Below are 23,740 nucleotides of genomic sequence, written 5' to 3'. Positions count from 1 at the left end.
AAAGGTATATCGCCTTCCCGAATTTTCCGGGAGCCCATCGGGCCTTCGGCTCGGCTCGGCTCAAGGTCGAGGTCGTCGGTAGCGACGATGGTGGCGGGGAGGCGCGCGATTGGTCTGTCATCGCCATCCTCACTCCCTACCCCCCCCCACCCTTTAAAATTAATGGAAAATGTAAACCTAAACGTAGAATCGGATTCGTAACCTCGAAGTTACAAGTCGATTCGCTCAACTATCAAGGGAGAGTAAACGCGGCGACTGTGGCGGCACTCGCCACCGATGCAAAGTCAGCGTCGCAAAGTTGCCGTTAAATTCGAACGTTTGAATTAGTTATTTTCTTTCGGGCCCTTTCCAGCCCTGAACCATGGAAGCGCCGAAATTCGGGTTTCATTTTTAACGCGGCAGCTTATACCCCCGAGTGATACCGACCACTGCCGGTGGTGGTCGGTATGTTATCCTCCGCCGAGGCCGACGCGCGTTACCGATGCACACGTAAAAAATTTTCCGCGAATTTTTCGCGCGGTAAACCTTCGTCTCCCCGTCCTCCGTCCGACGAACCTACTCTCGCCCGCACCCGTCGACCCGTTCTCGAGCTATACGGCGACAAAGAAACTTTGATTTTTCACTAATTTGACGTCACCGGAAAAGTTACGGCCAACTGGGAATTACAGGTATATCGCCTTCCCGAATTTTCCGGGAGCCCATCGGGCCTTCGGCCCCGCTCGGCTCGGCTCGGCTCGGCTCAAGGTCGAGGTCGTCGGTAGCGACGATGGTGGCGGGGAGGCGCGCGATTGGTCTGTCATCGCCATCCTCACTCCCTACCCCCCCCCCACCCTTTAAAATTAATGGAAAATGTAAACCTAAACGTAGAGTGGGATTCGTAACCTCGAAGTTACAAGTCGATTCGCTCAACTATCAAGGGAGAGTAAACGCGGCGACTGTGGCGGCACTCGCCACCGATGCGAAGTCTGCGTCGCGAAGTTGGCGTTAAATTCGAACGTTTGAATTAGTTATTTTCTTTCGGGCCCTTTCCAGCCCTGAACCATGGAAGCGCCGAAATTCGGGTTTCATTTTTAACGCGGCAGCTTATACCCCCGAGCGTTACCGACCACTGCCGGTGGTGGTCGGTAAGTTATCCTCCGCCGAGGTCGACTCGCGTTACCGATGCACACGTAAAAAATTTTTCGCGAATTTTCGCGAATTTTTCGCGCGGTAAACCTTCGTCTCCGCGTCCTCCGTCCGACGAGCCTACTCTCGCCCGCACCCGCCGACCCGTTCTCGAGCTATACGGCGATAAAGAAACTTTGATTTTTCACTAATTTGACGTCATCGAAAACGTTACGGCCAACTGGGAATTAAAGGTATATCGCCTTCCCGAATTTTCCGGGAGCCCATCGGGCCTTCGGCTCGGCTCGGCTCGGCTCGGCTCGGCTCGGCTCAAGGTCGAGGTCGTCGGTAGCGACGATGGTGGCGGGGAGGCGCGCGATTGGTCTGTCATCGCCATCCTACCCCCCTACCCCCCCCACCCTTTAAAATTAATGGAAAATGTAAACCTAAACGTAGAGTCGGATTCGTAACCTCGAAGTTACAAGTCGATTCGCTCAACTATCAAGGGAGAGTAAACGCGGCGGCACTCGCCACCGATGCGAAGTCAGCGTCGCGAAGTTGGCGTTAAATTCGAACGTTTGAATCAGTTATTTTCTTTCGGGCCCTTTTCAGCCCTGAACCGTGGAAGCGCCGAAATTCGGGATTCATTTTTAACGCGGCAGCTTATACCCCCGAGTGTTACCGACCACTGCCGGTGGTGGTCGGTAAGTTATCCTCCGCCGAGGACGACGCGCGTTACCGATGCACACGTAAAAAATTTTTCGCGAGTTTTCGCGAATTTTTCGCGCGGTAAACCTTCGTCTCCGCGTCCTCCGTCCGACGAGACTACTCTCGCCCGCACCCGTCGACCCGTTCTCGAGCTATACGGCGACAAAGAAATCGCAAAATTTCACTAATTTGACGTCACCGAAAAAGTTACGGCCAACTGGGAATTAAAGGTATATCGCCTCCCGAATTTTCCGGGAGTCCATCGGGCCTTCGGCCCCGCTCGGCTCGGCTCGAGGTCGAGGTCGTCGGTAGCGACGATGGTGGTGGGGAGGCGCGCGATTGGTCTGTCATCGCCATCCTCCCCTCCTACCCTTTAAAATTAATGGAAAATGTAAACCTAAACGGAGAGTCGGATTCGTAACCACGAAGTTACAAGTCGATTCGCTCAACTATCAAGGGAGAGTAAACGCGGCGACTGTGGCGGCACTCGCCACCGATGCGAAGTCTGCGTCGCGAAGTTGGCGTTAAATTCGAACGTTTGAATTAGTTATTTTCTTTCGGGCCCTTTCCAGCCCTGAACCATGGAAGCGCCGAAATTGGGGTTTCATTTTTAACGCGGCAGCTTATACCCCCGAGCGTTACCGACCACTGCCGGTGGTGGTCGGTAAGTTATCCTCCGCCGAGGTCGACTCGCGTTACCGATGCACACGTAAAAAATTTTTCGCGAATTTTCGCGAATTTTTCGCGCGGTAAACCTTCGTCTCCGCGTCCTCCGTCCGACGAGCCTACTCTCGCCCGCACCCGCCGACCCGTTCTCGAGCTATACGGCGATAAAGAAACTTTGATTTTTCACTAATTTGACGTCATCGAAAAAGTTACGGCCAACTGGGAATTAAAGGTATATCGCCTTCCCGAATTTTCCGGGAGCCCATCGGACCTTCGGCTCGGCTCGGCTCGGCTCGGCTCGGCTCGGCTCGGCTCGGCTCGGCTCGGCTCGGCTCGGCTCGGCTCGGCTCGGCTCGGCTCGGCTCGGCTCGGCTCGGCTCGGCTCGGCTCAAGGTCGAGGTCGTCGGTAGCGACGATGGTGGCGGGGAGGCGCGCGATTGGTCTGTCATCGCCATCCTCCTCCCCTACCCCCCCCCACCCTTTAAAATTAATGGAAAATGTAAACCTAAACGTAGAGTCTGATTCGTAACCTCGAAGTTACAAGTCGATTCGCTCAACTATCAAGGGAGAGTAAACGCGGCGGCTGTGGCGGCACTCGCCACCGATGCGAAGTCAGCGTCGCGAAGTTGGCGTTAAATTCGAATGTTTGATTCAGTTATTTTCTTTCGGGCCCTTTTCAGCCCTGAACCGTGGAAGCGCCGAAATTCGGGATTCATTTTTAACGCGGCAGCTTATACCCCCGAGTGTTACCGACCACTGCCGGTGGTGGTCGGTAAGTTATCCTCCGCCGAGGACGACGCGCGTTACCGATGCACACGTAAAAAATTTTTCGCGAGTTTTCGCGAATTTTTCGCGCGGTAAACCTTCGTCTCCGCGTCCTCCGTCCGACGAGCCTACTCTCGCCCGCACCCGTCGACCCGTTCTCGAGCTATACGGCGACAAAGAAATCGAAAAATTTCACTAATTTGACGTCACCGAAAAAGTTACGGCCAACTGGGAATTAAAGGTATATCGCCTCCCGAATTTTCCGGGAGTCCATCGGGCCTTCGGCCCCGCTCGGCTCGACTCGAGGTCGAGGTCGTCGGTAGCGACGATGGTGGTGGGGAGGCGCGCGATTGGTCTGTCATCGCCATCCTCCCCCCCTACCCTTTAAAATTAATGGAAAATGTAAACCTAAACGGAGATTCGGATTCGTAACCACGAAGTTACAAGTCGATTCGCTCAACTATCAAGGGAGAGTAAACGCGGCGACTGTGGCGGCACTCGCCACCGATGCGAAGTCTGCGTCGCGAAGTTGGCGTTAAATTCGAACGTTTGAATTAGTTATTTTCTTTCGGGCCCTTTCCAGCCCTGAACCATGGAAGCGCCGAAATTCGGGTTTCATTTGTAACGCGGCAGCTTATACCCCCGAGCGTTACCGACCACTGCCGGTGGTGGTCGGTAAGTTATCCTCCGCCGAGGACGACGCGCGTTACCGATGCACACGTAAATAATTTTTCGCGAATCTTCGCGAATTTTTCGCGCGGTAAACCTTCGTCTCCGCGTCCTCCGTCCGACGAGCCTACTCTCGCCCGCACCCGTCGACCCGTTCTCGAGCTATACGGCGACAAAGAAACTTTGATTTTTCACTAATTTGACGTCATCGAAAAAGTTACGGCCAACTGGGAATTAAAGGTATATCGCCTTCCCGAATTTTCCGGGAGCCCATCGGGCCTTCGGCTCGGCTCGGCTCAAGGTCGAGGTCGTCGGTAGCGACGATGGTGGCGGGGAGGCGCGCGATTGGTCTGTCATCGCCATCCTCACTCCCTACCCCCCCCCACCCTTTAAAATTAATGGAAAATGTAAACCTAAACGTAGAGTCGGATTCGTAACCTCGAAGTTACAAGTCGATTCGCTCAACTATCAAGGGAGAATAAACGCGGCGACTGTGGCGGCACTCGCCACCGATGCAAAGTCAGCGTCGCAAAGTTGCCGTTAAATTCGAACGTTTGAATTAGTTATTTTCTTTCGGGCCCTTTTCAGCCCTGAACCGTGGAAGCGCCGAAATTCGGGATTCATTTTTAACGCGGCAGCTTATACCCCCGAGTGTTACCGACCACTGCCGGTGGTGGTCGGTAAGTTATCCTCCGCCGAGAACGACGCGCGTTACCGATGCACACGTAAAAAATTTTTCGCGAATTTTCGCGAATTTTTCGCGCGGTAAACCTTCGTCTCCGCGTCCTCCGTCCGACGAGCCTACTCTCGCCCGCACCGGTCGACCCGTTCTCGAGCTATACGGCGACAAAGAAATCGCAAAATTTCACTAATTTGACGTCACCGAAAAAGTTACGGCCAACTGGGAATTAAAGGTATATCGCCTTCCCGAATTTTCCGGGAGCCCATCGGGCCTTCGGCTCGGCTCGGCTCGGCTCGGCTCGGCTCAAGGTCGAGGTCGTCGGTAGCGACGATGGTGGCGGGGAGGCGCGCGATTGGTCTGTCATCGCCATCCTCCCCCCCCTACCCCCCCCCCACCCTTTAAAATTAATGGAAAATGTAAACCTAAACGTAGAGTCGGATTCGTAACCTAGAAGTTACAAGTCGATTCGCTCAACTATCAAGGGAGAGTAAACGCGGCGACTGTGAGGGAACTCGCCACCGATGCGAAGTCTGCGTCGCGAAGTTGGCGTTAAATTCGAACGTTTGAATCAGTTATTTTCTTTCGGGCCCTTTTCAGCCCTGAACCGTGGAAGCGCCGAAATTCGGGATTCATTTTTAACGCGGCAGCTTATACCCCCGAGTGTTACCGACCACTGCCGGTGGTGGTCGGTAAGTTATCCTCCGCCGAGGACGACGCGCGTTACCGATGCACACGTAAAAAATTTTTCGCGAGTTTTCGCGAATTTTTCGCGCGGTAAACCTTCGTCTCCGCGTCCTCCGTCCGACGAGCCTACTCTCGCCCGCACCCGTCGACCCGTTCTCGAGCTATACGGCGATAAAGAAACTTTGATTTTTCACTAATTTGACGTCATCGAAAAAGTTACGGCCAACTGGGAATTAAAGGTATATCGCCTTCCCGAATTTTCCGGGAGCCCATCGGACCTTCGGCTCGGCTCGGCTCGGCTCGGCTCGGCTCGGCTCGGCTCGGCTCGGCTCGGCTCGGCTCGGCTCGGCTCGGCTCGGCTCGGCTCGGCTCGGCTCAAGGTCGAGGTCGTCGGTAGCGACGATGGTGGCGGGGAGGCGCGCGATTGGTCTGTCATCGCCATCCTCCCCCCCTACCCCCCCCCACCCTTTAAAATTAATGGAAAATGTAAACCTAAACGTAGAGTCTGATTCGTAACCTCGAAGTTACAAGTCGATTCGCTCAACTATCAAGGGAGAGTAAACGCGGCGGCTGTGGCGGCACTCGCCACCGATGCGAAGTCAGCGTCGCGAAGTTGGCGTTAAATTCGAATGTTTGATTCAGTTATTTTCTTTCGGGCCCTTTTCAGCCCTGAACCGTGGAAGCGCCGAAATTCGGGATTCATTTTTAACGCGGCAGCTTATACCCCCGAGTGTTACCGACCACTGCCGGTGGTGGTCGGTAAGTTATCCTCCGCCGAGGACGACGCGCGTTACCGATGCACACGTAAAAAATTTTTCGCGAGTTTTCGCGAATTTTTCGCGCGGTAAACCTTCGTCTCCGCGTCCTCCGTCCGACGAGCCTACTCTCGCCCGCACCCGTCGACCCGTTCTCGAGCTATACGGCGACAAAGAAATCGAAAAATTTCACTAATTTGACGTCACCGAAAAAGTTACGGCCAACTGGGAATTAAAGGTATATCGCCTCCCGAATTTTCCGGGAGTCCATCGGGCCTTCGGCCCCGCTCGGCTCGACTCGAGGTCGAGGTCGTCGGTAGCGACGATGGTGGTGGGGAGGCGCGCGATTGGTCTGTCAACGCCATCCTCCCCCCCTACCCTTTAAAATTAATGGAAAATGTAAACCTAAACGGAGATTCGGATTCGTAACCACGAAGTTACAAGTCGATTCGCTCAACTATCAAGGGAGAGTAAACGCGGCGACTGTGGCGGCAATCGCCACCGATGCGAAGTCTGCGTCGCGAAGTTGGCGTTAAATTCGAACGTTTGAATTAGTTATTTTCTTTCGGGCCCTTTCCAGCCCTGAACCATGGAAGCGCCGAAATTCGGGTTTCATTTGTAACGCGGCAGCTTATACCCCCGAGCGTTACCGACCACTGCCGGTGGTGGTCGGTAAGTTATCCTCCGCCGAGGACGACGCGCGTTACCGATGCACACGTAAATAATTTTTCGCGAATCTTCGCGAATTTTTCGCGCGGTAAACCTTCGTCTCCGCGTCCTCCGTCCGACGAGCCTACTCTCGCCCGCACCCGTCGACCCGTTCTCGAGCTATACGGCGACAAAGAAACTTTGATTTTTCACTAATTTGACGTCATCGAAAAAGTTACGGCCAACTGGGAATTAAAGGTATATCGCCTTCCCGAATTTTCCGGGAGCCCATCGGGCCTTCGGCTCGGCTCGGCTCAAGGTCGAGGTCGTCGGTAGCGACGATGGTGGCGGGGAGGCGCGCGATTGGTCTGTCATCGCCATCCTCACTCCCTACCCCCCCCCCACCCTTTAAAATTAATGGAAAATGTAAACCTAAACGTAGAGTCGGATTCGTAACCTCGAAGTTACAAGTCGATTCGCTCAACTATCAAGGGAGAATAAACGCGGCGACTGTGGCGGCACTCGCCACCGATGCAAAGTCAGCGTCGCAAAGTTGCCGTTAAATTCGAACGTTTGAATTAGTTATTTTCTTTCGGGCCCTTTTCAGCCCTGAACCGTGGAAGCGCCGAAATTCGGGATTCATTTTTAACGCGGCAGCTTATACCCCCGAGTGTTACCGACCACTGCCGGTGGTGGTCGGTAAGTTATCCTCCGCCGAGAACGACGCGCGTTACCGATGCACACGTAAAAAATTTTTCGCGAATTTTCGCGAATTTTTCGCGCGGTAAACCTTCGTCTCCGCGTCCTCCGTCCGACGAGCCTACTCTCGCCCGCACCGGTCGACCCGTTCTCGAGCTATACGGCGATAAAGAAACTTTGATTTTTCACTAATTTGACGTCATCGAAAAAGTTACGGCCAACTGGGAATTAAAGGTATATCGCCTTCCCGAATTTTCCGGGAGCCCATCGGACCTTCGGCTCGGCTCGGCTCGGCTCGGCTCGGCTCGGCTCGGCTCGGCTCGGCTCGGCTCGGCTCGGCTCGGCTCGGCTCGGCTCGGCTCGGCTCGGCTCAAGGTCGAGGTCGTCGGTAGCGACGATGGTGGCGGGGAGGCGCGCGATTGGTCTGTCATCGCCATCCTCCCCCCCTACCCCCCCCACCCTTTAAAATTAATGGAAAATGTAAACCTAAACGTAGAGTCTGATTCGTAACCTCGAAGTTACAAGTCGATTCGCTCAACTATCAAGGGAGAGTAAACGCGGCGGCTGTGGCGGCACTCGCCACCGATGCGAAGTCAGCGTCGCGAAGTTGGCGTTAAATTCGAATGTTTGATTCAGTTATTTTCTTTCGGGCCCTTTTCAGCCCTGAACCGTGGAAGCGCCGAAATTCGGGATTCATTTTTAACGCGGCAGCTTATACCCCCGAGTGTTACCGACCACTGCCGGTGGTGGTCGGTAAGTTATCCTCCGCCGAGGACGACGCGCGTTACCGATGCACACGTAAAAAATTTTTCGCGAGTTTTCGCGAATTTTTCGCGCGGTAAACCTTCGTCTCCGCGTCCTCCGTCCGACGAGCCTACTCTCGCCCGCACCCGTCGACCCGTTCTCGAGCTATACGGCGACAAAGAAATCGCAAAATTTCACTAATTTGACGTCACCGAAAAAGTTACGGCCAACTGGGAATTAAAGGTATATCGCCTCCCGAATTTTCCGGGAGTCCATCGGGCCTTCGGCCCCGCTCGGCTCGACTCGAGGTCGAGGTCGTCGGTAGCGACGATGGTGGTGGGGAGGCGCGCGATTGGTCTGTCATCGCCATCCTCCCCCCCTACCCTTTAAAATTAATGGAAAATGTAAACCTAAACGGAGATTCGGATTCGTAACCACGAAGTTACAAGTCGATTCGCTCAACTATCAAGGGAGAGTAAACGCGGCGACTGTGGCGGCACTCGCCACCGATGCGAAGTCTGCGTCGCGAAGTTGGCGTTAAATTCGAACGTTTGAATTAGTTATTTTCTTTCGGGCCCTTTCCAGCCCTGAACCATGGAAGCGCCGAAATTCGGGTTTCATTTGTAACGCGGCAGCTTATACCCCCGAGCGTTACCGACCACTGCCGGTGGTGGTCGGTAAGTTATCCTCCGCCGAGGACGACGCGCGTTACCGATGCACACGTAAATAATTTTTCGCGAATCTTCGCGAATTTTTCGCGCGGTAAACCTTCGTCTCCGCGTCCTCCGTCCGACGAGCCTACTCTCGCCCGCACCCGTCGACCCGTTCTCGAGCTATACGGCGACAAAGAAACTTTGATTTTTCACTAATTTGACGTCATCGAAAAAGTTACGGCCAACTGGGAATTAAAGGTATATCGCCTTCCCGAATTTTCCGGGAGCCCATCGGGCCTTCGGCTCGGCTCGGCTCAAGGTCGAGGTCGTCGGTAGCGACGATGGTGGCGGGGAGGCGCGCGATTGGTCTGTCATCGCCATCCTCACTCCCTACCCCCCCCCACCCTTTAAAATTAATGGAAAATGTAAACCTAAACGTAGAGTCGGATTCGTAACCTCGAAGTTACAAGTCGATTCGCTCAACTATCAAGGGAGAATAAACGCGGCGACTGTGGCGGCACTCGCCACCGATGCAAAGTCAGCGTCGCAAAGTTGCCGTTAAATTCGAACGTTTGAATTAGTTATTTTCTTTCGGGCCCTTTTCAGCCCTGAACCGTGGAAGCGCCGAAATTCGGGATTCATTTTTAACGCGGCAGCTTATACCCCCGAGTGTTACCGACCACTGCCGGTGGTGGTCGGTAAGTTATCCTCCGCCGAGAACGACGCGCGTTACCGATGCACACGTAAAAAATTTTTCGCGAATTTTCGCGAATTTTTCGCGCGGTAAACCTTCGTCTCCGCGTCCTCCGTCCGACGAGCCTACTCTCGCCCGCACCGGTCGACCCGTTCTCGAGCTATACGGCGACAAAGAAATCGCAAAATTTCACTAATTTGACGTCACCGAAAAAGTTACGGCCAACTGGGAATTAAAGGTATATCGCCTTCCCGAATTTTCCGGGAGCCCATCGGGCCTTCGGCTCGGCTCGGCTCGGCTCGGCTCGGCTCGGCTCAAGGTCGAGGTCGTCGGTAGCGACGATGGTGGCGGGGAGGCGCGCGATTGGTCTGTCATCGCCATCCTCCCCCCCCTACCCCCCCCCACCCTTTAAAATTAATGGAAAATGTAAACCTAAACGTAGAGTCGGATTCGTAACCTAGAAGTTACAAGTCGATTCGCTCAACTATCAAGGGAGAGTAAACGCGGCGACTGTGAGGGAACTCGCCACCGATGCGAAGTCTGCGTCGCGAAGTTGGCGTTAAATTCGAACGTTTGAATCAGTTATTTTCTTTCGGGCCCTTTTCAGCCCTGAACCGTGGAAGCGCCGAAATTCGGGATTCATTTTTAACGCGGCAGCTTATACCCCCGAGTGTTACCGACCACTGCCGGTGGTGGTCGGTAAGTTATCCTCCGCCGAGGACGACGCGCGTTACCGATGCACACGTAAAAAATTTTTCGCGAGTTTTCGCGAATTTTTCGCGCGGTAAACCTTCGTCTCCGCGTCCTCCGTCCGACGAGCCTACTCTCGCCCGCACCCGTCGACCCGTTCTCGAGCTATACGGCGACAAAGAAATCGCAAAATTTCACTAATTTGACGTCACCGAAAAAGTTACGGCCAACTGGGAATTAAAGGTATATCGCCTCCCGAATTTTCCGGGAGTCCATCGGGCCTTCGGCCCCGCTCGGCTCGGCTCGAGGTCGAGGTCGTCGGTAGCGACGATGGTGGTGGGGAGGCGCGCGATTGGTCTGTCATCGCCATCCTCCCCCCCTACCCTTTAAAATTAATGGAAAATGTAAACCTAAACGGAGAGTCGGATTCGTAACCACGAAGTTACAAGTCGATTCGCTCAACTATCAAGGGAGAGTAAACGCGGCGACTGTGGCGGCACTCGCCACCGATGCGAAGTCTGCGTCGCGAAGTTGGCGTTAAATTCGAACGTTTGAATTAGTTATTTTCTTTCGGGCCCTTTCCAGCCCTGAACCATGGAAGCGCCGAAATTCGGGTTTCATTTTTAACGCGGCAGCTTATACCCCCGAGCGTTACCGACCACTGCCGGTGGTGGTCGGCAAGTTATCCTCCGCCGAGGTCGACTCGCGTTACCGATGCACACGTAAAAAATTTTTCGCGAATTTTCCCGAATTTTTCGCGCGGTAAACCTTCGTCTCCGCGTCCTCCGTCCGACGAGCCTACTCTCGCCCGCACCGGTCGACCCGTTCTCGAGCTATACGGCGACAAAGAAATCGCAAAATTTCACTAATTTGACGTCACCGAAAAAGTTACGGCCAACTGGGAATTAAAGGTATATCGCCTTCCCGAATTTTCCGGGAGCCCATCGGGCCTTCGGCTCGGCTCGGCTCGGCTCGGCTCGGCTCGGCTCAAGGTCGAGGTCGTCGGTAGCGACGATGGTGGCGGGGAGGCGCGCGATTGGTCTGTCATCGCCATCCTCCCCCCCCTACCCCCCCACCCTTTAAAATTAATGGAAAATGTAAACCTAAACGTAGAGTCGGATTCGTAACCTAGAAGTTACAAGTCGATTCGCTCAACTATCAAGGGAGAGTAAACGCGGCGACTGTGAGGGCACTCGCCACCGATGCGAAGTCTGCGTCGCGAAGTTGGCGTTAAATTCGAACGTTTGAATCAGTTATTTTCTTTCGGGCCCTTTTCAGCCCTGAACCATGGAAGCGCCGAAATTCGGGTTTCATTTTTAACGCGGCAGCTTATACCCCCGAGCGTTACCGACCACTGCCGGTGGTGGTCGGTAAGTTATCCTCCGCCGAGGTCGACTCGCGTTACCGATGCACACGTAAAAAATTTTTCGCGAATTTTCGCGAATTTTTCGCGCGGTAAACCTTCGTCTCCGCGTCCTCCGTCCGACGAGCCTACTCTCGCCCGCACCCGCCGACACGTTCTCGAGCTATACGGCGATAAAGAAACTTTGATTTTTCACTAATTTGACGTCATCGAAAAAGTTACGGCCAACTGGGAATTAAAGGTATATCGCCTTCCCGAATTTTCCGGGAGCCCATCGGACCTTCGGCTCGGCTCGGCTCGGCTCGGCTCGGCTCAAGGTCGAGGTCGTCGGTAGCGACGATGGTGGCGGGGAGGCGCGCGATTGGTCTGTCATCGCCATCCTCCCCCCCTACCCCCCCCCACCATTTAAAATTAATGGAAAATGTAAACCTAAACGTAGAGTCGGATTCGTAACCTCGAAGTTACAAGTCGATTCGCTCAACTATCAAGGGAGAGTAAACGCGGCGGCTGTGGCGGCACTCGCCACCGATGCGAAGTCAGCGTCGCGAAGTTGGCGTTAAATTCGAACGTTTGAATCAGTTATTTTCTTTCGGGCCCTTTTCAGCCCTGAACCGTGGAAGCGCCGAAATTCGGGATTCATTTTTAACGCGGCAGCTTATACCCCCGAGTGTTACCGACCACTGCCGGTGGTGGTCGGTAAGTTATCCTCCGCCGAGGACGACGCGCGTTACCGATGCACACGTAAAAAATTTTTCGCGAGTTTTCGCGAATTTTTCGCGCGGTAAACCTTCGTCTCCGCGTCCTCCGTCCGACGAGCCTACTCTCGCCCGCACCCGTCGACCCGTTCTCGAGCTATACGGCGACAAAGAAATCGCAAAATTTCACTAATTTGACGTCACCGAAAAAGTTACGGCCAACTGGGAACTAAAGGTATATCGCCTTTCCGAATTTTCCGGGAGCCCGTCGGGCCTTCGGCCCGGCCCGGCTGGGCTTGGCTCGGCTCGAGGTCGAGGTTGTCTGTAACGACGATGGTGGCGGAGAGGCGCGCGATTGGTCTGTCATCGCCAACCACCCCCCACCCCCCTCCCTTTAAAATTAATGGAAAATGTAAACCTAAACGTAGAATCGGATTCGTAACCGCGAAGTTACAAGTCGATTCGCTCAACTATCAGGGGAGAGTAAATGCGGCACCTGTAGCGGCACTCGCCACCGATGCGAAGTCAGCATCGCGAAGTTGGCGTTAATTCGAACGTTTGAATCAGTTATTTTCTTTCGGGCCCTTTTCATCCCTGAACCGTGGAAGAGCCGAAATTCGGGTTTCATTTTTAACGCGGCAGCTTATACCCCCCTAGCGTTACCGACCACTGCCGGTGGTGGTTGGTAAGTTATACTCCACCGAGGTCGATGCGCGTTACCGATGCACACGTAAAAAATTTTTCGCGAATTGTCGCGAATTTTTCGCGCGGTAAACCTTTGTCTCCGCGTCCTCCGTTCGACGAGTCTACTCTCGCCCCCGGGCGTTAACCCGTTCTCGAGCTATGCGGCGACAAAGAAATCGCAAAATTTCACTAATTTGACGTCACCGAAAAAGTTACGGCCAACTGAGATCTAAAGGTATATCGCCATTCCGAATTTTCCGGGAGCCCGTCGGGCCTTCGGCCCCGCCCGGCTGGGCTTGGCTCGGCTCGAGGTCGAGGTTGTCTGTAACGACGATGGTGGCGGAGAGGCGCGCGATTGGTCTGTCATCGCCAACCACCCCCCACCCCCCTCCCTTTAAAATTAATGGAAAATGTAAACCTAAACGTAGAATCGGATTCGTAACCGCGAAGTTACAAGTCGATTCGCTCAACTATCAGGGGAGAGTGAATGCGGTGACTGTAGCGGCACTCACCACCGATGCGAAGTCAGCGTCGCGAAATTGGCGTTAAATTCGAACGTTTGAATCAGTTATTTTCTTTCGGGCCCTTTTCAGCCCTGAACCGTGGAAGCGCCGAGATTCGGATTTCATTTTTAACGTGGCAGCTTATACCCCCCGAGCGTTACCGACCACTGCCGATGGTGGACGGTAACTTATCCTCCGCCGAGGTCGATGCGTCACCGATGCACACGTAAAAAATTTTTCGCGAATTTTTCGCGCGGTAAACCTTCGTCTCCGCGTCCTCCGTCCGACGAGCCTACTCTCGCCCGCAGCCGTCGACCCGTTCTCGAGCTATACGGCGACAAAGAAATCGCAAAATTTCACTAATTTAACGTCACCGAAAAAGTTACGGCCAACTGGGAATTAAAGGTACATCGCCTTCCCGAATTTTCCGGGAGCCCATCGGGCCTTCGGCCCCGCCCGGCTGGGCTCGGCTCGGCTCGAGGTCGAGGTCGTCTGTAGCGACGATGGTGGCGAAGAGAGGCGCGCGATTGGTCTGACATCGCCAACCACCCCCCCACCCCCCTCTCTTTAAAATTAATGGAAAGTGTAAACCTAAACGTAGAATCGGATTCGTAACCGCGATGTTACAAGTCGATTCGCTCAACTATCAGGGGAGAGTAAATGCGGCGACTGTGGCGGCACTCGCCACCGATGCGGATCGGCGTCGCGAAGTTGGCGTTAAATTCGAACGTTTGAATCAGTTATTTTCTTTCGGGCCCTTTTCATCCCTGAACCGTGGAAGCGCCGAAATTCGGGTTTCATTTTTAACGCGGCAGCTTATACCCCCCTAGCGTTACCGACCACTGCCGGTGGTGGTCGGTAAGTTGTTCTCCACCGAGGTCGACGCGCGTTACCGATGCACACGTAAAAAATTTCTCGCGAATTTTCGCGAATTTTTCGCGCGGTAAACTTTCGTCTCCGCGTCCTGCGTCCGACGAGCTTACTCTCGCCCGCACCCGTCGACCCGTTCTAGAGCTATACGGCGACAAAGAAATCGCAAAATTTCACTAATTTGACGTCACCGAAAAAGTTACGGCCAACTGGGAACTAAAGGTATATCGCCTTTCCGAATTTTCCGGGAGCCTGTCGGGCCTTCGGCCCCGCCCGGCTGGGCTCGGCTCGGCTCGAGGTCGTGGTCGTCTGTAGTGACGATGGTGGCGGAGAGGCGCGCGATTGGTCTGTCATCGCCATCCTCCCCCCCCCAACCCCCGTCCCTTCAAAATGAATGGAAAATGTAAACCTAAACGTAGAATCGGATTCGTAACCTCGAAGTTACAAGTCGATTCGCTCAACTATCAGGGGAGAGTAAATGCGGCGACTGTAGCGGCACTCACCACCGATGCGAAGTCAGCGTTGCGAAATTGGCGTTAAATTCGAACGTTTGAATCAGTTATTTTCTTTCGGGCCCTTTTCAGCCCTGAACCGTGGAAGCGCCGAGATTCGGGTTTCATTTTTAACGCGGCAGCTTATACCCCCCGAGCGTTACCGACCACTGCCGGTGGTGGTCGGTAACTTATCTTCCGCCGAGGTCGACGCGTCACCGATGCACACGTAAAAAATTTTTCGCGAATTGTCGCGAATTTTTCGCGCGGTAAACCTTCGTCTCCGCGTCCTCCGTCCGACGAGTCTACTCTCGCCCCCGGGCGTTAACCCGTTCTCGAGCTATGCGGTGACAAAGAAATCGCCAAATTTCACTAATTTGACGTCACCGAAAAAGTTACGGCCAACTGAGATCTAAAGGTATATCGCCATTCCGAATTTTCCGGGAGCCCGTCGGGCCTTCGGCCCCGCCCGGCTGGGCTCGGCTCGGCTCGAGGTCGAGGTCGTCTGTAGCGACGATGGTGGCGGGGAGGCGCGCGATTGGTCTGTCATCGTCATCCTCCCCCCCCCAACACCCCTCCCTTTAAAATGAATGGAACATGTAAACCTAAACGTAGAATCGGATTCGTAAGCTCGAAGTTACAAGTCGATTCGCTCAACTATCAAGGTAGAGTAAACGCGGCGACTGTGGCGGCACTCGCCACCGATGCGGATCGGCGTCGCGAAGTTGGCGTTAAATTCGAACGTTTGAATCAGTTATTTTCTTTCGGGCCCTTTTCATCCCTGAACCGTGGAAGCGCCGAGATTCGCGAATTTTTCGCGCGGTAAACCTTCGTCTCCGCGTCCTCCGTCCGACGAGCCTACTCTCGCCCGCAACCGTCGACCCGTTCTCGAGCTATACGGCGACAAAGAAACTTTGATTTTGCACTAATTTGACGACATCGAAAAAGTTACGGCCAACAGGGAATTAAAGGTATATCGCCTTCCCGAATTTTCCGGGAGCCCATCGGGCCTTCGGCCCCGCTCGGCTCGGCTCGAGGTCGAGGTCGTCGGTAGCGACGATGGTGGCGGGGAGGCGCGCGATTGGTCTGTCATCGTCATCCTCCCCCCCCAACCCCCCTCCCTTTAAAATGAATGGAACATGTAAACCTAAACGTAGAATCGGATTCGTAAGCTCGAAGTTACAAGTCGATTCGCTCAACTATCAAGGTAGAGTGAACGCGGCGACTGTGGCGGCACTCGCCACCGATGCGGATCGGCGTCGCGAAGTTGGCGTTAAATTCGAACGTTTGAATGAGTTATTTTCTTTCGGGCCCTTTTCAGCCCAGAACCGTGGAAGCGCCGAAATTCGGGTTTCATTTTTAACGCGGCAGCTTATACCCCCCGAGCGTTACCGACCACTGCCGGTGGTGGTCGGTAACTTATCTTCCGCCGAGGTCGACGCGTCACCGATGCACACGTAAAAAATTTTTCGCGAATTGTCGCGAATTTTTCGCGCGGTAAACCTTCGTCTCCGCGTCCTCCGTCCGACGAGTCTACTCTCGCCCCCGGGCGTTAACCCGTTCTCGAGCTATGCGGCGACAAAGAAATCGCAAAATTTCACTAATTTGACGTCACTGAAAAAGTTACGGCCAACTGGGAACTAAAGGTATATCGCCTTTCCGAATTTTCCGGGAGCCCGTCGGGCCTTCGGCCCCGCCCGGCTGGGCTCGGCTCGGCTCGAGATCGAGGTCGTCCGTAGCGACGATGGTGGCGAAGAGAGGCGCGCGATTGTTCTGTCATCGCCAACCACCCCCCCACCCCCTCCCTTTAAAATTAATGGAAAATGTAAACATAAACGTAGAATCGGATTCGTAACCTCGAAGTTACAAGTCGATTCGCTCAACTATCAGGGGAGAGTGAATGCGGCGACTGTAGCGGCACTCACCACCGATGCGAAGTCAGCGTCGCGAAATTGGCGTTAAATTCGAACGTTTGAATCAGTTATTTTCTTTCGGGCCCTTTTCAGCCCTGAACCGTGGAAGCGCCGAAATTCGGGTTTCATTTTTAACGCGGCAGCTTATACCCCCCGAGCGTTACCGACCACTGCCGGTGGTGGACGGTAACTTATCCTCCGCCGAGGTCGATGCGTCTCCGATGCACACGTAAAAAATTTTTCGCGAATTTATCGCGCGGTAAACCTTCGTCTCCGCGTCCTCCGTCCGACGAGCCTACTCTCGCCCGCACCCGTCGACCCGTTCTCGAGCTATACGGCGACAAAGAAATCGCAAAATTTCACTAATTTGACGTCACCGAAAAAGTTACGGCCAACTGGGAACTAAAGGTATATCGCCTTTCCGAATTTTCCGGGAGCCCGTCGGGCCTTCGGCCCGGCCCGGCTGGGCTTGGCTCGGCTCGAGGTCGAGGTTGTCTGTAACGACGATGGTGGCGGAGAGGCGCGCGATTGGTCTGTCATCGCCAACCACCCCCCACCCCCTCCCTTTAAAATTAATGGAAAATGTAAACCTAAACGTAGAATCGGATTCGTAACCGCGAAGTTACAAGTCGATTCGCTCAACTATCAGGGGAGAGTAAATGCGGCGACTGTAGCGGCACTCGCCACCGATGCGAAGTCAGCATCGCGAAGTTGGCGTTAAATTCGAACGTTTGAATCAGTTATTTTCTTTCGGGCCCTTTTCAGCCCAGAACCGTGGAAGCGCCGAAATTCGGGTTTCATTTTTAACGCGGCAGCTTATACCCCCCGAGCGTTACCGACCACTGCCGGTGGTGGTCGGTAACTTATCTTCCGCCGAGGTCGACGCGTCACCGATGCACACGTAAAAAATTTTTCGCGAATTGTCGCGAATTTTTCGCGCGGTAAACCTTCGTCTCCGCGTCCTCCGTCCGACGAGTCTACTCTCGCCCCCGGGCGTTAACCCGTTCTCGAGCTATGCGGCGACAAAGAAATCGCAAAATTTCACTAATTTGACGTCACTGAAAAAGTAACGGCCACCTGGGAACTAAAGGTATATCGCCTTTCCGAATTTTCCGGGAGCCCGTCGGGCCTTCGGCCCCGCCCGGCTGGGCTCGGCTCGGCTCGAGGTCGAGGTCGTCCGTAGCGACGATGGTGGCGAAGAGAGGCGCGCGATTGTTCTGTCATCGCCAACCACCCCCCCACCCCCTCCCTTTAAAATTAATGGAAAATGTAAACATAAACGTAGAATCGGATTCGTAACCTCGAAGTTACAAGTCGATTCGCTCAACTATCAGGGGAGAGTGAATGCGGCGACTGTAGCGGCACTCACCACCGATGCGAAGTCAGCGTCGCGAAATTGGCGTTAAATTCGAACGTTTGAATCAGTTATTTTCTTTCGGGCCCTTTTCAGCCCTGAACCGTGGAAGCGCCGAAATTCGGGTTTCATTTTTAACGCGGCAGCTTATACCCCCCGAGCGTTACCGACCACTGCCGGTGGTGGTCGGTAACTTATCCTCAGCCGAGGTCGACGCGTCACCGATGCACACGTAAAAAATTTTTCGCGAATTTTTCGCGCGGTAAACCTTCGTCTCCGCGTCCTCCGTCCGACGAGCCTACTCTCGCCCGCACCCGTCGACCCGTTCTCGAGCTATACGGCGACAAAGAAACTTTGATTTTGCACTAATTTGACGTCATCGAAAAAGTTACGGCCAACTGGGAATTAAAGCTATATCGCCTTCCCGAATTTTCCGGGAGGCCATCGGGCCTTCGGCCCCGCTCGGCTCGGCTCGAGGTCGAGGTCGTCGGTAGCGACGATTGTGGCGGGGAGGCGCGCGATTGGTCTGTCATCGTCATCCTCCCCCCCCAACCCCCTTCCCTTTAAAATGAATGGAACATGTAAGCCTAAACGTAGAATCGGATTCGTAACCTCGAAGTTACAAGTCGATTCGCTCAACTATCAGGGGAGAGTGAATGCGGCGACTGTAGCGGCACTCACCACCGATGCGAAGTCAGCGTCGCGAAATTGGCGTTAAATTCGAACGTTCGAATCAGTTATTTTCTTTCGGGCCCTTTTCAGCCCTGAACCGTGGAAGCGCCGAGATTCGGATTTCATTTTTAACGTGGCAGCTTATACCCCCCGAGCGTTACCGACCACTGCTGATGGTGGACGGTAACTTATCCTCCGCCGAGGTCGATGCGTCACCGATGCACACGTAAAAAATTTTTCGCGAATTTTTCGCGCGGTAAACCTTCGTCTCCGCGTCCTCCGTCCGACGAGCCTACTCTCGCCCGCAGCCGTCGACCCGTTCTCGAGCTATACGGCGACAAAGAAATCGCAAAATTTCACTAATTTAACGTCACCGAAAAAGTTACGGCCAACTGGGGATTAAAGGTATATCGCCTTCCCGAATTTTCCGGGAGCCCATCGGGCCTTCGGCCCCGCCCGGCTGGGCTCGGCTCGGCTCGAGGTCGAGGTCGTCTGTAGCGACGATGGTGGCGAAGAGAGGCGCGCGATTGGTCCGACATCGCCAACCACCCCCCCACCCCCCTCCCTTTAAAATTAATGGAAAGTGTAAACCTAAACGTAGAATCGGATTCGTAACCGCGAAGTTACAAGTCGATTCGCTCAACTATCAGGGGAGAGTAAATGCGGCGACTGTAGCTTCACTCGCCACCGATGCGAAGTCAGCATCACGAAGTTGGCGTTAAATTCGAACGTTTGAATCAGTTATTTTCTTTCGGGCCATTTTCATCCCTGAACCGTGGAAGCGCCGAAATTCGGGTTTCATTTTTAACGCGGCAGCTTATACCCCCCTAGCGTTACCGACCACTGCCGGTGGTGGTCGGTAAGTTATCCTCCACCGAGGTCGACGCGCGTTACCGATGCACACGTAAAAAATTTCTCGCGAATTTTCGCGAATTTTTCGCGCGGTAAACTTTCGTCTCCGCGTCCTCCGTCCGACGAGCTTACTCTCGCCCGCACCCGTCGACCCGTTCTCGAACTATACGGCGACAAAGAAATCGCAAAATTTCACTAATTTAACGTCACCGAATAAGTTACGGCCAACTGGGAACTAAAGGTATATCGCCATTCCGAATTTTCCGGGAGCCCGTCGGGCCTTCGGCCCCGCCCGTCTGGGCTTGGCTCGGCTCGAGGTCGAGGTTGTCTGTAGCGACGATGGTGGCGGAGAGGCGCGCGATTGGTCTGTCATCGCCAACCACCCCCCACCCCCCTCCCTTTAAAATTAATGGAAAATGTAAACCTAAACGTAGAATCGGATTCGTAACCGCGAAGTTACAAGTCGATTCGCTCAACTATCAGGGGAGAGTAAATGCGGCGACTGTAGCGGCACTCGCCACCGATGCGAAGTCAGCATCGCGAAGTTGGCGTTAAATTCGAACGTTTGAATCAGTTATTTTCTTTCGGGCCCTTTTCATCCCTGAACCGTGGAAGCGCCGAAATTCGGGTTTCATTTTTAACGCAGCAGCTTATACCCCCCTAGCGTTACCGACCACTGCCGATGGTGGACGGTAACTTATCCTCCGCCGAGGTCGATGCGTCTCCGATGCACACGTAAAAAATTTTTCGCGATTTTTTCGCGCGGTAAACCTTCATCTCCGCGTCCTCCGTCCGACGAGCCTACTCTCGCCCGCACCCGTCCACCCGTTCTCGAGCTATACGGCGACAAAGAAATCGCAAAATTTCACTAATTTAATGTCACCGAAAAAGTTACGGCCAACTGGGAACTAAAGGTATATCGCCATTCCGAATTTTCCGGGAGCCCGTCGGGCCTTCGGCCCCGCCCGGCTGGGCTTGGCTCGGCTCGAGGTCGAGGTTGTCTGTGGCGACGATGGTGGCGGAGAGGCGCGCGATTGGTCTGTCATCGCCAACCACCCCCCACCCCCCTCCCTTTAAAATTAATGGAAAGTGTAAACCTAAACGTAGAATCGGATTCGTAACCGCGAAGTTACAAGTCGATTCGCGCAACTATCAGGGGAGAATAAATGCGGCGACTGTAGCGGCACTCGCCACCGATGCGAAGTCAGCATCGCGAAGTTAGCGTTAAATTCGAACGTTTGAATCAGTTATTTTCTTTCGGGCCCTTTTCAGCCCTGAACCGTGAAGCGCCGAGATTTGGGTTTCATTTCTAACGCGGCAGCTTATACCCCCCGAGCGTTACCGACCACTGCCGGTGGTGGTCGGTAACTTATCTTCCGCCGAGGTCGACGCGTCACCGATGCACACGTAAAAAATTTTTCGCGAATTGTCGCGAATTTTTCGCGCGGTAAACCTTCGTCTCCGCGTCCTCCGCCCGACGAGTCTACTCTCGCCCCCGGGCGTTAACCCGTTCTCGAGCTATGCGGCGACAAAGAAATCGCAAAATTTCACTAATTTGACGTCACCGAAAAAGTTACGGCCAACTGGGATCTAAAGGTATATCGCCATTCCGTATTTTCCGGGAGCCCGTCGGGCCTTCGGCCCCGCCCGGCTGGGCTCGGCTCGGCTCGAGGTCGAGGTCGTCTGTAGCGACGATGGTGGCGAAGAGAGGCGCGCGATTGGTCTGTCATCGCCAACCACCCCCCCCCCCACCCCCTCCCTTTAAAATTAATGGAAAATGTAAACCTAAACGTAGAATCGGATTCGTAACCTCGAAGTTACAAGTCGATTCGCTCAACTATCAGGGGAGAGTGAATGCGGCGACTGTAGCGGCACTCACCACCGATGCGAAGTCAGCGTCGCGAAATTGGCGTTAAATTCGAACGTTTGAATCAGGTATTTTCTTTCGGGCCCTTTTCAGCCCTGAACCGTGGAAGCGCCGAGATTCGGATTTCATTTTTAACGCGGCAGCTTATACCCCCCGAGGGTTACCGACCACTGCCGATGGTGGACGGTAACTTATCCTCCGCCGAGGTCGATGTGTCACCGATGCACACGTAAAAAATTTTTCGCGAATTTTACGCGCGGTAAACCTTCGTCTCCGCGTCCTCCGTCCGACGAGCCTACTCTCGCCCGCACCCGTCGACCCGTTCTCGAGCTATACGGCGACAAAGAAACTTTGATTTTGCACTAATTTGACGTCATCGAAAAAGTTACGGCCAACTGGGAATTAAAGGTATATCGCCTTCCCGAATTTTCCGGCTCGGCTCGGCTCGAGGTCGAGGTCGTCGGTAGCGACGATGGTGGCGGGGAGGCGCGCGATTGGTCTGTCATCGTCATCCTCCCCCCCAACCCCCTCCCTTTAAAATGAATGGAACATGTAAACCTAAACGTAGAATCGGATTCGTAAGCTCGAAGTTACAAGTCGATTCGCTCAACTATCAAGGTAGAGTAAACGCGGCGACTGTGGCGGCACTCGCCACCGATGCGAATCGGCGTCGCGAAGTTGGCGTTAAATTCGAACGTTTGAATCAGTTATTTTCTTTCGGGCCCTTTTCAGCCCTGAACCGTGGAAGCGCCGAAATTCGGGTTTCATTTTTAACGCGGCAGCTTATACCCGCCGAGCGTTACCGACCACTGCCGGTGGTGGTCGGTAACTTATCTTCCGCCGAGGTCGACGCGTCACCGATGCACACGTAAAAAATTTTTCGCGAATTGTCGCGAATTTTTCGCGCGGTAAACCTTCGTCTCCGCGTCCTCCGTCCGACGAGTCTACTCTCGCCCCCGGGCGTTAACCCGTTCTCGAGCTATGCGGCGACAAAGAAATCGCAAAATTTCACTAATTTGACGTCACTGAAAAAGTTACGGCCAACTGGGAACTAAAGGTATATCGCCTTTCCGAATTTTCCGGGAGCCCGTCGGGCCTTCGGCCCCGCCCGGCTGGGCTCGGCTCGGCTCGAGGTCGAGGTCGTCCGTAGCGACGATGGTGGCGAAGAGAGGCGCGCGATTGTTCTGTCATCGCCAACCACCCCCCACCCCCTCCCTTTAAAATTAATGGAAAATGTAAACATAAACGTAGAATCGGATTCGTAACCTCGAAGTTACAAGTCGATTCGCTCAACTATCAGGGGAGAGTGAATGCGGCGGCTGTAGCGGCACTCACCACCGATGCGAAGTCAGCGTCGCGAAATTGGCGTTAAATTCGAACGTTTGAATCAGTTATTTTCTTTCGGGCCCTTTTCAGCCCTGAACCGTGGAAGCGCCGAGATTCGGATTTCATTTTTAACGCGGCAGCTTATACCCCCCGAGCGTTACCGACCACTGCCGATGGTGGACGGTAACTTATCCTCCGCCGAGGTCGATGCGTCACCGATGCACACGTAAAAAATTTTTCGCGAATTTTACGCGCGGTAAACCTTCGTCTCCGCGTCCTCCGTCCGACGAGCCTACTCTCGCCCGCACCCGTCGACCCGTTCTCGAGCTATACGGCGACAAAGAAACTTTGATTTTGCACTAATTTGACGTCATCGAAAAAGTTACGGCCAACTGGGAATTAAAGGTATATCGCCTTCCCGAATTTTCCGGAAGGCCATCGGGCCTTCGGCCCCGCTCGGCTCGGCTCGAGGTCGAGGTCGTCGGTAGCGACGATTGTGGCGGGGAGGCGCGCGATTGGTCTGTCATCGTCATCCTCCCCCCCCAACATCCCTCCCTTTAAAATTAATGGAAAGTGTAAACCTAAACGTAGAATCGGATTCGTAACCGCGAAGTTACAAGTCGATTCGCTCAACTATCAGGGGAGAGTGAATGCGGCGACTGTAGCGGCACTCACCACCGATGCGAAGTCAGCGTCGCGAAATTGGCGTTAAATTCGAACGTTTGAATCAGTTATTTTCTTTCGGGCCCTTTTCAGCCCTGAACCGTGGAAGCGCCGAAATTCGGATTTCATTTTTAACGCGGCAGCTTATACCCCCCGAGCGTTACCGACCACTGCCGATGGTGGACGGTAACTTATCCTCCGCCGAGGTCGATGCGTCTCCGATGCACACGTAAAAAATTTTTCGCGAATTTTTCGCGCGGTAAACCTTCGTCTCCGCGTCCTCCGTCCGACCAGCCTACTCTCGCCCGCAGCCGTCGACCCGTTCT

Source organism: Lasioglossum baleicum, chromosome 17 (genome assembly GCF_051020765.1).
Source record: "Lasioglossum baleicum chromosome 17, iyLasBale1, whole genome shotgun sequence".
Lineage (NCBI taxonomy): Eukaryota > Metazoa > Arthropoda > Insecta > Hymenoptera > Halictidae > Lasioglossum > Lasioglossum baleicum.
The sequence above is the reverse complement of the archived record's forward strand: the minus strand, read 5'-3'. Positions refer to the sequence as shown.